The following is a 13,906-nucleotide window of genomic DNA, read 5'->3' on the forward strand; positions in this document are numbered from 1 at the left end:
TTTTGGTGGTATGAGTTTCCCCAACTCTCTGCTAGCTTCCCTTTCCTTTTATCTCATGTAAGATAAATGCTGGTGCAGGCCACAGCTCAGGGAAACTCCCTTTATATTGAATCGTGGATATGACCTTAGTAAGAGTGTTACTATCCTACCCTAATCCTCTTTAACATAAAATTGCAATCACAAAATGGAGGACAATCACACAGTACTGGGAATCATGGTCCAACCAAGTTGACAGATATTTTGGGGGGACACAATTCAATCCATGACACCTGCCTTGCTGAGCCCCATTCCTAGTCACTCTCTGCAGAGGAGGAGGGCACTCGTGGGGACGTGGCAACAGTGTCCCTCAGGCTCATTGAGGACGTGAGGGCCTGACCAGGAGGTGTAGGCTTATCAGGAAGATGGAACAAGAGAGATGTTCTGAACCTGGAGCTCTACTATCCATTGTCCAATATTGTGAAGACAACTATGAGGGGTTAACTAAGAACAGGACTGCACAGGTGGGTTTGGGGGATAGTATAGGCCTGGAGAGTTATAAGGAAAGTTTTGTTATGTATTGAAGTACAATACTTGGCACTATCACAGTGTCCTCATGGTCACTTGGGTTGCCTGTTTGGATATTAGTCCAGTTTTACTAGGGCTTATGGGGAGCTGCTGAAGAGCCTCTACATAATGTCTCTGAATAATCTATTAGGGTGCCTGGAAGGGTTGAGTTCCAGTTTCCTTTGGAGGATTCTGAAAGTCCGGATGGGGATTTAAGGGGATTTCTTCCCTGGTACCTGGATGCTGAATTAAAATCTTGGCCACATGTATTTGTGGCAAGCTCTGGGATGGATGTGGAGTCCACATCAGACTCTTGGCTTGTGCCTGGCATTTGAGGACATTGCTTACGGTAAGTGTCTTGGTGTCAGGCTGGGAAACATCGGAGCAAACATCAGGGCTGTTGTCTGCTGACTTGGCAATGAAGTTAGGGTCTTGGCCAAAGTGTTTGGATGCTGGCTGGGAGATGTCAGTGATGTCTACTTCCGCTCCTTTATTTTGTCCATGAACTGAAAAGAACTTGCTGTGTCAGGCAGAAGGACCTCATGTCAGGTGAATTCACAGGTGGCTGAGCTGGAGAAAAGGATCCAGGACAGATTATTTCTTGATTGTGTGGACAATGTACTAGGACGCTATGGGAGAAGACACTGCTCATATAAAATGTATAAGGAGTTCCTCTCAATCAGGAGTAAAAAAGAGGAGTAAAAACAACCCAATAAGACAAACGGTATATGAAAATATTTCACAGTAAGTTAAATATAAGTGGTCATTTTATCTATAAAGAGGTATGCAATCTCAAACACGTGAGGGGTAAGTCAAATACAATAGGGATGAGACTTTTTTTTAGTATGCCCATCAATTTGGAAAATTAAAAAATAGCCAAATATTGTCTCATGTTAAGACCAGTGTAAAGAAGACGTCCTTTCATACCCTGTTGTAGTGATTATAAAGAACCAATGTCCTTTTGAAGGTTAACTTGGGAATATTCATCAAAATTTCAAAAGATGCGTGCTCTTTGTTATAGGATTCTACTGCCTGGACGGCATCTGACAAAAATACTATTCTACATGAACAGAAACGTCCCCACTAGCATATAGTTGGCAGACATGCAAGTAATAGCCCAATAATGAAGAAAAATAATCGTATAAATCAGCAGTCCCATTGTTGTTAGTTGCTGTGGAGGTGGCGATGACTCATGGTGAATTTGTGTATAACAGATGGAAACATTGTCCAGTCCTGTGCCATCTTCATGATCGTTGGTATGTTAGAGTCCATTCTTGTGGCAGTGGTGACTTTCTAGCTCATTGAGGGATTCCTTCATTTTTTCTGACCCTCTCCTTTACCAATCGTGATATATTTTTGTAGAGATTGGTCCTTCATGATGACCAAAGTAAGTGAGCCAAAGTCTTGCATCCTTGCTTCTAAGGAGCATTCTGGTTGTACTTGTTCTAACACTGATCTGCTCATTCTTCTGTCAGTCCACAGCATATTCAATATTCTTTGCCAACACCACAAGTCAAATGCATCAATTTTTCTTCTGCCTCCCTTTTTCATTTTCCAGGTTTTGCATGAATACGAAGGGATTGAAAAGACCATGGATTGGGTCAGGTCACATGTCTTAGTTATCTAGTGCTGCTATAATAGAAATACCACAAATGGGTGGCTTTAACAAACAGAAATTTATTTTCCCACAGTTTAGGAGAAGTCTGAATTTAGAGTGCCAGCTTGAGGGGTAGTCTTTCTATGTCACCTCTAGAGGAATGTCTTTGTCTCTTCAGCTTCTGCTTTCTGGTTCCTTGGAGACCTCCATGTGTCTTGCATATACGTTAGCCCATCTCTCTCAGCTCACTTATTTAATCTTTTTTATATCTCAAAAGACATTGACTCAAGATACACTCTACACTGATCCTGTCTTGTTAACATAACAAAGACAATCCGTTCCCAAATGAGATTATAACCACAGGCATAGAAGTTAGGCTTTACAATACTTATTTTTGGGGGACATAATTCAATTCATAACAGCATCTTAGTCATCAAGGTGACATTTTTTGTTTTTTAAAGGTTTAAAGGGGTCTTTTGCAGAAGATTTCCTAATGCAATACATCTTTTCATTTCCTTCTTTTTTTTCCCCTTTATTATGTTGAGGAATATCCCTTCTATATTTTACTGAGAGTTTTTATCAGGAATGATTTCTTGACTACTATTTCCATGGCTATTGTTTGCTGATACAAACAGAATGAAATCGTTGAGAACTTCAAATTTTTCTCCATTCATCATGATGTTGTTTAATGATCTAGTTGTGAAGATTTATCAATTTCATCAGATTCAGGCATAATCCATAATGAAAGCTATGGTCTTTGACCTTCATCAGTAACTGCTTCAAGTCATCTTCATTTTTGACAAGTAAAATTGTTCCATCTTCATATGTTAGGGTACTAATAAGTCTTCCTGAAAACCTGATGCCTCACTCTTTATACAATTTCACAGATTAGTTTTTCTGCATACAGATTGAATAAGGACGGTGAAAGGATACATGCTTGACACAGTTTTTCCTATCTTAAACAATGCAATATCCCATTGTTCTGTTCAAATGGTTGCCTTTTGTCCATGTACAGTTCTACATGAGCACAATAAAGTGCCCTGGAATTTCCAGTCTTTGTAACATTATCCATAGTTTGCTATGATCCACACAGTCAAATGACTTCACGTAATCAATAAAACACAGGTAAACGACTTTCTGGTATTCTCTGCTTTCAGCCAAGATCCATCAGACATTAGTAGTGTTCTCCCTTGTTCCTCTTCTGTAGAGCCAGCCTATATTTTTAATACAGTACCCCATATGGTGGTCATAGAAGTGAAACAAATCAGGGGACTTAGGAAGCAACAAAGCAGCGGACCAAGGTTGAGACTTGTCCTCAGACTATCACAATATTCCCATGATTCCTTCCAGTTTTGCTGCTGCTTTGAATTTATAATTCAATAATATTGAATTGAGAAGCAAAATAAATATAAAGGAAGAGGAATTTATATCTATACAAACATAAATTTTTGTCCTTTTAAAGTAATGGTTGATGACTAAATTGTCAGATGCCTCCATCAATACAGACAACTCTAGTCCTTGCTTAATAAAATAACCTGTCAAATCACTGGAGTCTCAGATGTTGCCAGCTCCAGCCACCACACCACATCGACCCCCCACTGAAGTCCCAGCCCCCTAGGCCTGAGTCACACAACCCCTCACTCACAGGGCACCATTCTCCACCTACTTGCAAAAAAAACAAAAACAAAAATAAAACCTTTTGATTGAACCCGTTTTCCACTCGGTAGCAGGAAAACATCTCAGCTTCCAATGCATGTGACCTACACAACTCTCTTCTTTTACTTAACTTGTTTCAAAAGTTAACTAAATAATACGCAGGAAGCAGCTCTGGTCCTCAGGACCCCAAAGACTTAGAAATGGATCAAAACGAGGATAATCCAATTGCACTTGGAAGAAGGGCCAGGTAAGCCCATGTAGAGGTGGGAAGCTCAGGTCCCCACCCGTCCATCTCCAGACTCAGAGCTTTTATGCATGTGGCGCCTTTTCCTGCGGACTCGGTGGGAATGCTCAGAGCACAGTCCCAGGAGCTTGAGTCTCTGTCTTTCTAGTTCAGACCCGTGTTTTGTGTCCTGTACAACGTCCTTTCCTCCCCACCCAGTCCAGGGACCCCTGCGAACTTGATAAAGTATCCGCACCCTGCCGTCCTGCCTCACGTGTCCCGGTGTCGCCAGGAGAGGTGTGAAGTCCACTTGCTTCGCTGATGGTCCTGGATCTGCCTCTGTTTGTGGTTAAAACCTCTCCGTGGCTGGTCCCTGTGGCCTTTCTGCCTTCCGGCCACTGGACCCCGCCTAGCCCCTTTTCCTGCTTAGAACCTTTCACTGTCCCCTCTACCCCTTGTGTCCTGGAAGGGCCCCACTGGGAGGTAGATTCTTGCCCTTGCCTTGTTAAATCAAACCTGAGTCCTTTGATTGACAAATGGCATGGGCGGTTGAGTAGAAGAAGCAGGTAAGACTTGTTTTTACCCAAAACTTATGACTGGCTTTCCTGTGAATCGGGCCACCCTCAGTGACCAAAGAAATCGTGACACCTTTTCAATAGTAAATTATATAAACCAATCTGAAATAAGCTTCTTTTGTTTCTTCATTTCGTCATTATACAGCCAATCACTGCTGATCCTCGGTGGAGTACCTTTCCGTATGTGATTTGGTGCAACTGGGTTCGAAATCTTCTGTCCAATAAACCTCACCTAATAGATTAATTTTATTAATCTATTCTTCTGACAGCTCCCAGCCCCATTCCTCTTGGCTCTCGGGGCAGCGCTGGCCCTGATTTCCGAGGCTCCAGGATCTGCACCTGATATTGTTGTTATTTTTAGTCAGATAATCTGTTTCTTCCTTTCATTCTAAAGCTTATCATTTCTTTCAAGTTGTATTAATGTCCACTTCATTTTTAATATGAAATTTCAGTTTCCTTTTTAACTCCCTTGGTTTACAAAATCGAACAGTTTATTCATTAATTCAAGCCTTAATTAAAGTTTAGTAATATTATGTTTCTAACACTACCTGTCCTCAAGATCACTGTTTTGGCCACATTTCCTTGTTTTGACTACTTTTATTCTTCATGGTGACAATGACTTTAAATTGGTCTTTTACCAATTGTCATATAGATTATAGAAAACTTTTCCTGGAATCACGTTCTAAGTATATAAACTATCTTTTGCTTTTTGATTTGTCTAGTTTTGTGTCCACTGTCTGATTTTTGTTTACTGTGACTTTGATTTTACTGTGCAAGAACTAGTGTTTACTTAATATCAGCTTTAATTGGGGGGGGGGGGAAGAGATTGTTTTACAGCTTTATTTCTAATATCCAGTAATTATCACTAATATCCAGTAAAGGAGAATTATTAAATACAGTAAGATATTGCCTTATTAAAAATAGCTGACATTTTCTTTATGACTCAGTACATGGTCATATTTGATGAAGGTTCCGTCAGTGTATCCAAGTGTCTTTGATAAAAGTTCAGTCTGTATTCACTAATTTGTGGCTGTTTTCAGGTGCTCTCCAGTAGATACCGACTCATAGCAACGCCATGTGAGAGAGTAGAACTTCCCCATAGGGTTTTCTAGGCTGTAATCTTCATGGGAACAGATCTCCAAGTGTTGTGTTCGAACCACCAACCTTTCCTTTAGCAGCTGAGGGTTTAACCCTGTGCCATCAGGGCTTATTCACTAATTTAGGTATACCAAATCCTCAGTATGCTTACATTTTATTACATTATAGACGTGGTGATTTCAGTGGGAATTGTTTATAATTTTTCCCTTCAAGCTTAGTGATTAATCAATTTTTCTTTGAATTTTTGTATTTCTATTTAGTCATGTTTCCAACACCATTTTTTAATGTGCATACATAGACATGAATATCCTATCTTCATATTTAATTTCCTTGTTGTTAGCTGCCAATGAGTTGATTCTGTCTCATGGTGACCCCATGTATTACAGATTAGAACTGCTCCGTATGGTTTTCTTAGTTGTAATCTTAAGGGAAGCAGATGGGCAGACCAGTTATTTCAAGGAAGGTACAAACAAAGAATCTTTAGGTTAGCCACCCAGCACAAACTGTGCTACCCAGGCATCATTTTCCCTAGGAATAAAGCAAAACAAAATAGTTGCCATTAAATTGACTCCAACTTATGGTGACCCCATGTGTGTCAGAGTAGAACGATGCTCCTTAGTGTTTTCAATGACTGATTTTTTTTCAGAAGTAGATAATGGAGTCTTTCTTCCATGGAGCCTGTGAGTAGACTTAAACTTCCAATCTTTTGATTAGAAGCCGACCAAGTTAACTATATGCAGCACCCAAGAACTCAAGTGCATTAAAAGAAAAGCTTTGAAGAGTAAAAGAGGGATAGTTTATATTCACATATATGTGCATATGTATATATATTGCAAAAGCAGGAATGTATGTAAGGCAGGAACATGTCACAGAAGGAAAACTCAAAAGTAAAACAGGGTGGATTCTTAATAGAGAATCCTAGACTAATCACCCTGTCAAAGCCGTAAAACTAGAAGACCCAGAAAAAAAGGCAGTCCCATAGAGTTCCAGCTCTCACAGGTTTCAAGGTATATATAGTGAATGTTATCGATGGCATTGACGGTGATAATATCAATGGATTATTGCCAAACCAGTTTGCTTCCCTGAGCTTCAGCATCCAGAGTGGTTTTTGAGGTTTCAGCACATGGGCGTGATTGATTGAATTTTTGCCCAAGTAGCTGAACTCCAGCCCTCCACTTGCCTCTCCATCTCCCAAGTCAGGCTGGTATCATGGGGCCTAAAGCCCTGTCATAAGAAACCAAACTCCATTTTGTAAATGCCTCAGCATCCCTTTTCATCCAGCCTGTGCTTGAACATTATGTATTTCAAAACAGCAGGCCTACTCATCTTTCTAATCAACTAACCCTCACTCCCACATGTAAAATCTCAGACAACCATCCAGAGGCAGCTCCTCCCTTCTCCAGCTCTCCCTTTCCACAGCTACACATCACATCTGGGAATCCAGATAAGGACCCCATGCCTTCTCTGCCAAATTTGTGCCCCCAGATCCCAGTTTTCTGCCACTTGTTTTAAATTAACCAGCAGTCCTTAACCCCACCAAATAGAGTGTTCTCCCCTCCTGGATTCTATTAAAAGCTGAGCCCAGGTCCGTTTGTGCTCTCTGTGATTCTCCCCTTCTTTGGTGCTCCTGGGAGCTCAGTGTGCAGCCCTAGAGTGTGCTCCCCTCTGGGACCTGTGAGTAATAAACAGTCATTTCTTCGTTTTGGGTGTTGAATGTTAAACTTCAGCTTTGTAACCAAAGACCCCTCCCCCCCAATTTCCACACAGGTGGTCTCACCAGCTGACCCCACTGGGTGGCTGTGTGTTTCCTCCTGCAGTGGGCTCTCATTTACCATTTCATATTTATCTGATGTTAACACAAACCTCAGCTCTCTAATCACATGGTGAGTCTTTCTGTCATGACCAGCTTCCACCCTATGTCACCTCTTTAGTAGAAACTATCAGGTGAGGACCAAAGGGCCCACCACGAATCTTAAAGGCAGTCCTATCACTCTGGAAATTCCAGTGGTTTAAAGGTTACTTCCCAGGAGCCAGGACAAAGGCCAGAACTCTCTTTGTTATTGTAGTTAGTTGCCATTGAGTCCATTCTGGCTCATGGTGACCCCAAGTGTGCAGAGTAGAACTGCTCCATAGGGTTTTCAAGGCTGTGACCTTTTGTAAGCAGATCACTAGGGTTGTCTTCTGAGGCACCTCTAGCTGGGTTTCAACCGCCAAACTTTTGGTTAGTAGTCAAGCACTTAACTCTTTGTATCACCCAGCAGCCACAGACTTCTCTTAGCTGAGATCAAATTTCTTACTATAGAGTAGAATTACTTATGTCCAATGTTCTAAAGTACTGAAAAACATGAACAAAAAATGATAATGAAAATCCAGCCAGAAAATCCATCACTGAGACACTACTTCTCTTATTTTGATTAATTATATTGGTGGTGTGCGTGCACCATTGGTTTCTTTCTTAGTTATCTAGTGCTATTACAACAGAAGTACCACAAGTGGATGGCTTTAACAAAGAGAAATTTATTCTCTCACAGTTTAGGAGGCTAGAAGTTGAAATTTAGTGTGTCAGCTCTAAGAGAAGGTTTTCTCTCTCTATTGGTTCTAGAGGAAGGTCTTTGCCATCAATCTTGACCATGGTCTTGTAGCTTCTGAGTGCAGTGACTCTGAGTTGAAAGGACACACTGTTCTCCTGGCTCTTATTTCTTAGTGGTATGAGGTCCCCCTGTCTCCCTTGTGTCTTTGGTTTTCTTCATTCTCCCTTGCTCCAGACAGGGTGGGACCATTAGACATATCTTAGATGACCATTCACAAGCTTTTAAGATCCCAAGGGCTACTCACCAAAGTAGAATGTAGAACATTTTCCTTATAAACTATGTTAATGCCAATTGAGCTATATGTCCCCTGAGACCATAGTCCCCAGAGCCCTCAGCCCAGTAACTTGGTTCTTATGGGAGTTCTGACGTGTCTGTGAAGCTTCTGTGATTTTCCCTTGGTAATATTGTGCTGACTTCCTCAGTGTTGTGTATTGTCTTACCCTTCACCTCTCTGGCCGACAAATCCTGGCAGAGGTCCCAGAATCAGTGCATCTGCAGCAATGGAGTGCTTGCTTCTGCTTAGAAACTTGTCTCGACTTGGAGCATATTTTCCTGGGTCGGGGCAGGGCTCTGCAACATAGGGAACACACGGTATTTGAGTGCAGCCTTGCAGTGTCTGACATACACGTGGCCCCTCGTCGACTACATGCTGTCCCAGAAGCACTCTGCAACCTCTGGGCAGCAGGGATACTGTGTGTTTGTATAATGCAGGATTACATTACCCGAGCCTTCCGTCATCCCGGCGATGTCATGGAGCCCTCACACGCACTGGCTCGAGGCTTCCCTCGACACCAACAGGAAGACTCCCATGAATTTCTCATGTCCACTCTGAATACCATGCAGAAAGCCTGACTGCGTAGCCAACAGACACTTCTGCAGCCACTCCCAAGATACCACCCTGATCTGTCAAATCTTTGGTGGTTACTGGAGATCAAATATCCAGTGTCGCCACTGCCAGGAATGTCAGACACTTTCAACCCTTACCTGGACATTAGTCTGGACATCCAGGCAGCTCAGAGTGTGAACCAAGCTTTGGAAGAGTTGGTCACGGCTGAAGAGCTGGATGGTGAAAATTCATATCATTGTAGGATTTGTCAGAAGAAAGTGCCCGCTTCCAAGATGCTGACTTTGCGCACTTGCCCTGAGGTCCTTATCCTTGTAATGAAACGCTTTTCAGACTTGACCGGCTTCAAAACTGCTAAGCACATGCACTGTCATAAGACTGTCGATGTGAGCAGATGCATGTCTCGGCAGGATGGAGGACCAGCTGTTTACAGACTCTACTCAGTGCTGGTCCATGTTTTGTGCCCAGCTACCACCAATGACCTCTGTGACAAGGAACACAACAGAGACTCCCAGATAGAGCAAGAGAAAAATATAAAACAGAATTCAAATTCTTGTTAAAAGACAAGACTTAATCGTCTGACAGAGACTTGAGGAGTCCTGTCAATTCCTCGGTTCCCCAGGGGACTCTGACATGATGAGTGGAGACTTGTTCTTCCTGTGGACGTGGGAAAATTTTCCACAGGCTCCGGCATGCCACAGGACAGCATCCTTGGGACTCCATGGAAGGCACATTCGGACTCCTGGTCCTTAGAAAATTTTCCTGAGACACACGCACATATGCAGGCTGTTCTGAGCTCCCAGGCAGACTTGGGAACATTTTCAAGGAGATTGGTTGATTAATTGCTCTGATTATTTGATTGATCTATATTTTATTAGCTATTTTAATTTATTTTTACGTTTTTATTGTGTTCCTCTATTTCATTGAGAAATTCATTGATTAATCTTGAGTCCAGGGAACCGCCATTTGACAGAGTGCTTGAGGAAGGTGGGAACAAGGGAGTAGCTTGCTGCGGTCAGAGACCTGTGGGGACATCATGCAAATTCCTAAATCATCACGATAGTGATATTTTAATGCCAAACTATTGCATGCTGCTTAAAACCATTTAAGATGATATAGCTACAGGAAAATCGTCAGAATATTTGAGAGAAAAGAGCCAAGACAGTGGCTGCTTTTGTGAATCAGATGTAAATAATGATTTGTAAATAATAATTTTTCTGCTTTTAAAAATTCAAAATCTGGACTTCTGGCAATGTGGCGCTCTAGGCAGAAGCACCACACCATCCCTCCACAGCAATGATCAAAAAAACTAAGCCAAACAGAAAACAGCAATCCTCAAACCCTAAACATCAAATGAAGAGATAAAGAACTCAGTCAAACACCAAATGGAGTAAGAACCTGACGGAGAACAGAAAGTGAGGAGACATATATGCAGAGGTCCCCTACCAACTAACAGAGCATGGATCCGCCATCTTGGACTCCTATCGGAGACCAGCGAACAGGGGGTACGAGAAAGCAGCTTTACGGAGCTTCCAGCAGGAGAGAGAACAACCAGTAAACAGTGATGTATGCTTTCCCACCCCCACAGTTCTCATCCTACTATGACTTCTCTGCTTCCCGAGGCCAAACAAAGTCTTTTGGCCGGGAAGCACCGGCTGCTTGCATTCCACCTGCCCACACTGGCCAACTCCCTGAGGGCCTTTTCTTGGCTGTTAGTGTTGCTTTTTTCTGCTTCTTTTGCTCCTTCCTTACCTCTCACTGCCTCCCCGACCTTTCACTCAAATACCTGGTTCCGTGTGCCATCTTTGCTTCTTCCGGAGGGGCTGTGGAGCTCTGCTCCAGTGTGAAACTGCTTCTTGGTCCATGCTGCCATGCTGGTGGGATCCCGGGGCTTTTGTTTGTTCTGAATTGTTTGTTTGGTGTCTTTTTCTTGAGTTGGAAGCCCGTTCTGGCAGGGCAGTTCTGCATGGCTTGGGACCTACCCCCTCAGCTTGGGTAGATGTGCACAGGGATCCCTAAGGGCATTTCTTTTATCTTGGTTTTTGTTTTTTCTTTAATGTTTTGTTTTCTTTTCCCTCTTTTTGTCTTTCTTCATTACTCAGTTTCTCATTTCTGTATACCTTCTTTCTCTTTCTGTCCCTTTAATGCCTCGTGCTGAGTGACACCTCTATGCCTTCTAGACAGGCTGTACTTCAACACCTGGAAACAACTTCCCCAGACCTTGTAGCCGTACCGGTGGGATTCCTGGGAGCTTTCCTTTTCTTTTTTCTTTCTAATTTTTATTTACTCTTTATTTCTTCTTTTTCTTCTTCCTCTTTTTGTTTTTCTCCATTTCACACTCTCTCATTTCTCCACTGCAACGGCAAGGTCCCAAGCACTCTTTTTTGTTTGTTTGTATGTTTTTGGCTCTTGTTCCTCTCTCCTCTCGCCCATACCCATCTTAGCTCCACACATCACAATCTCCCTCCTCCATCCTGCCTACCTGCACCATGCGCTGAACATCACACCACCAAGCAGCACAGGCATGGACTTCTGGAATCTGCCCTGTACTGATTATCGACCCACCCTGGTGGCTGTAGTAAGTGCCCAAAACAACCCATCCCAGCAACTCCTCTTCAGGTAGACCTGCCCTGCTGTACTATATCTGAGCAACTGACCCTGCCAATTGGAGAAGGAGGTGAAAAGTATCGTGCCCACAGACAAGCAAACAACAAAGAACACAGAGCTTGCCAGCTCAGACATAGGCAAATAAAACATAAAAAGGATGAAACAAATAAATCTACAATCAATAAACGAGAAAATTAACTACTGAATGTCCTGAAGACAGCAGACAATATCAAAAGATTTACAAAAACAGAAGAGGATTTTTCCAGTAAGTGTCCAAAACAAAACACCAGATGAATTTCTAGTAGAAGAAAATCCACTAAAACTACCTGATAGGGAATTCAAATCTCTAATACTCAGAATTATCCAAGAGTTGAAACAAAAGGTAGACAAAAAAGAGGAAAAAAAGACAAATTCATGGAAAATACAGACAAAAAAAAAAAAACAGACAAATTCAGGAAAATAATGCAGGAACGAAATAAATTCACAACTAGAAATTATACAAAAACAACAATTAGAAATCTGAAAGATAAACAACAAGATTTCAGAAATGGACAGTATCATAGAAGGGCTGAGAAGCAGATTTGAAAGGTGGAAGACAGGATCAGCAGAATTGAAGACAAACACTTGGATACAACTCTGAGGAAAAATCAGAAAAAAGAACAAAGAAAAATGAAGAGACGCTGAGAATTATGTGGGATACAATCAAAAGCAAAAATTTGCTAGTGATCAGAGGTCTAGAACAGGGGGCAAAAACATAGAGAGGATCATTGAAGAACTGCTAACAATAAACTTCCCCTATATCATGAAACATGAAAAGCTGACCATCCAAGAAGCTCAATGAACCCCATAGAAGACAGACGCCAAAAGAAAATCACCAATGCATATCATAATCACACTCGCCAAAACCAAAGACAGAGAATCCTGAGAGCAGCTCATGAAAAACAAGAAGTCACATACACAGGAGAAACAATAAGACTAAGCTCAGATTATTTGGCAGAAACCATGCAGGCAAGAAGGCAGTGGGATGACATATATAAAACCTTGAAAGAAAAAATTACCAGCCAAGAATAATATATCTTGCAAAACTCTCATTGAAATATGATGGTGAAATTAGGATATTTCCAGATAAACAGAAATTAAGGGAATACGTAAAAACTAAACCAAACTTACAAGAATTATTAAAGGGAGTCCTTCGATCTGAGAACAAACAACTTGAGCCCACAGGCTGAATCTAGGACACAGGATTGTACCATCCAGATACCAAACTAGGAAATGAACTCTCAAGGACTATCCAAAACCAGAAGTACAACAGGGAGTCAGAGCAGTTAATCTGTAAATAACAATGACATCAGCACAATAAAAGAGGGAATAAACGGTGTAGGTATAGAACCTTCTAATGGAGAGGAAGGCAAGGTGATATCAAGTAGTAATAGACTGTTTCAAACTTAGAAAGATAAGGGTAAATGTCACGGTAACCACAAAGAAAGTTAATAAACATACTCATATAAATAAAGAGGGAAAACAAAACCTCAGTAAAAACAAAGCCTACAAAAACAAAAGAAATGAAAAAAAATCCGCAAACAAATTAATTCAGCACAGGAGAGTAAGAGGAACAAAGAAAAAGTAAGCATCACAAAAAAGCATTACAACATGACAGCAATAAACTCACATCTATCAATAATTACACTGAATGTAAATGGACTCAGTGCGCCTATAAAGAGATGCAGACTGACAGAATGGATAAAAAACAGGATCCATCAATATGCTGTCTACAAAAGACATACCTTAGAAAGAAAGATGTAAATTTATTAAAAATCAAAGGTTGGAAAAAATATATCAAGCCAACAACTACCAAAAAAAAGTAGGAGTGGCAATACTAATCTCAGATAAAATAGACTTTAAAACAAAATCCATCATAAAAGACAAAGAAGGACACTATATAATGATTAAGGGGACCATCCATGAGGAAGACATAACCCTAATAGACATGTACACACCCAATGACAGGGCTCTAAAAATACATAAAAAAACCTCTAACAGTACTGAAAAGAGAAATAGACAGTTCCACAACAATAGTAGAAGACTTCAACACACCACTCTCAGTAAAGGACAGAACAACTAAGAAGAAACTCAGCAAAGATACAGAAGACCTAAAGGGCACAATCAGCCAAC

At 41.3% G+C, this 13,906-nt stretch overlaps 1 pseudogene; it reads left to right on the top strand.

Annotated features, from left to right (window-relative positions):
* Positions 1-1,921: 1,921 nt before the first annotated feature.
* The window catches only part of LOC101354108 (ubiquitin carboxyl-terminal hydrolase 17-like protein 6), a 41,850-nt pseudogene continuing 29,865 nt past the window's right edge, over positions 1,922-13,906 (top strand).

The sequence above is a fragment of the Trichechus manatus genome, unplaced genomic scaffold (assembly GCF_000243295.1).
Source record: "Trichechus manatus latirostris isolate Lorelei unplaced genomic scaffold, TriManLat1.0 scaffold00120, whole genome shotgun sequence".
NCBI lineage: Eukaryota > Metazoa > Chordata > Mammalia > Sirenia > Trichechidae > Trichechus > Trichechus manatus.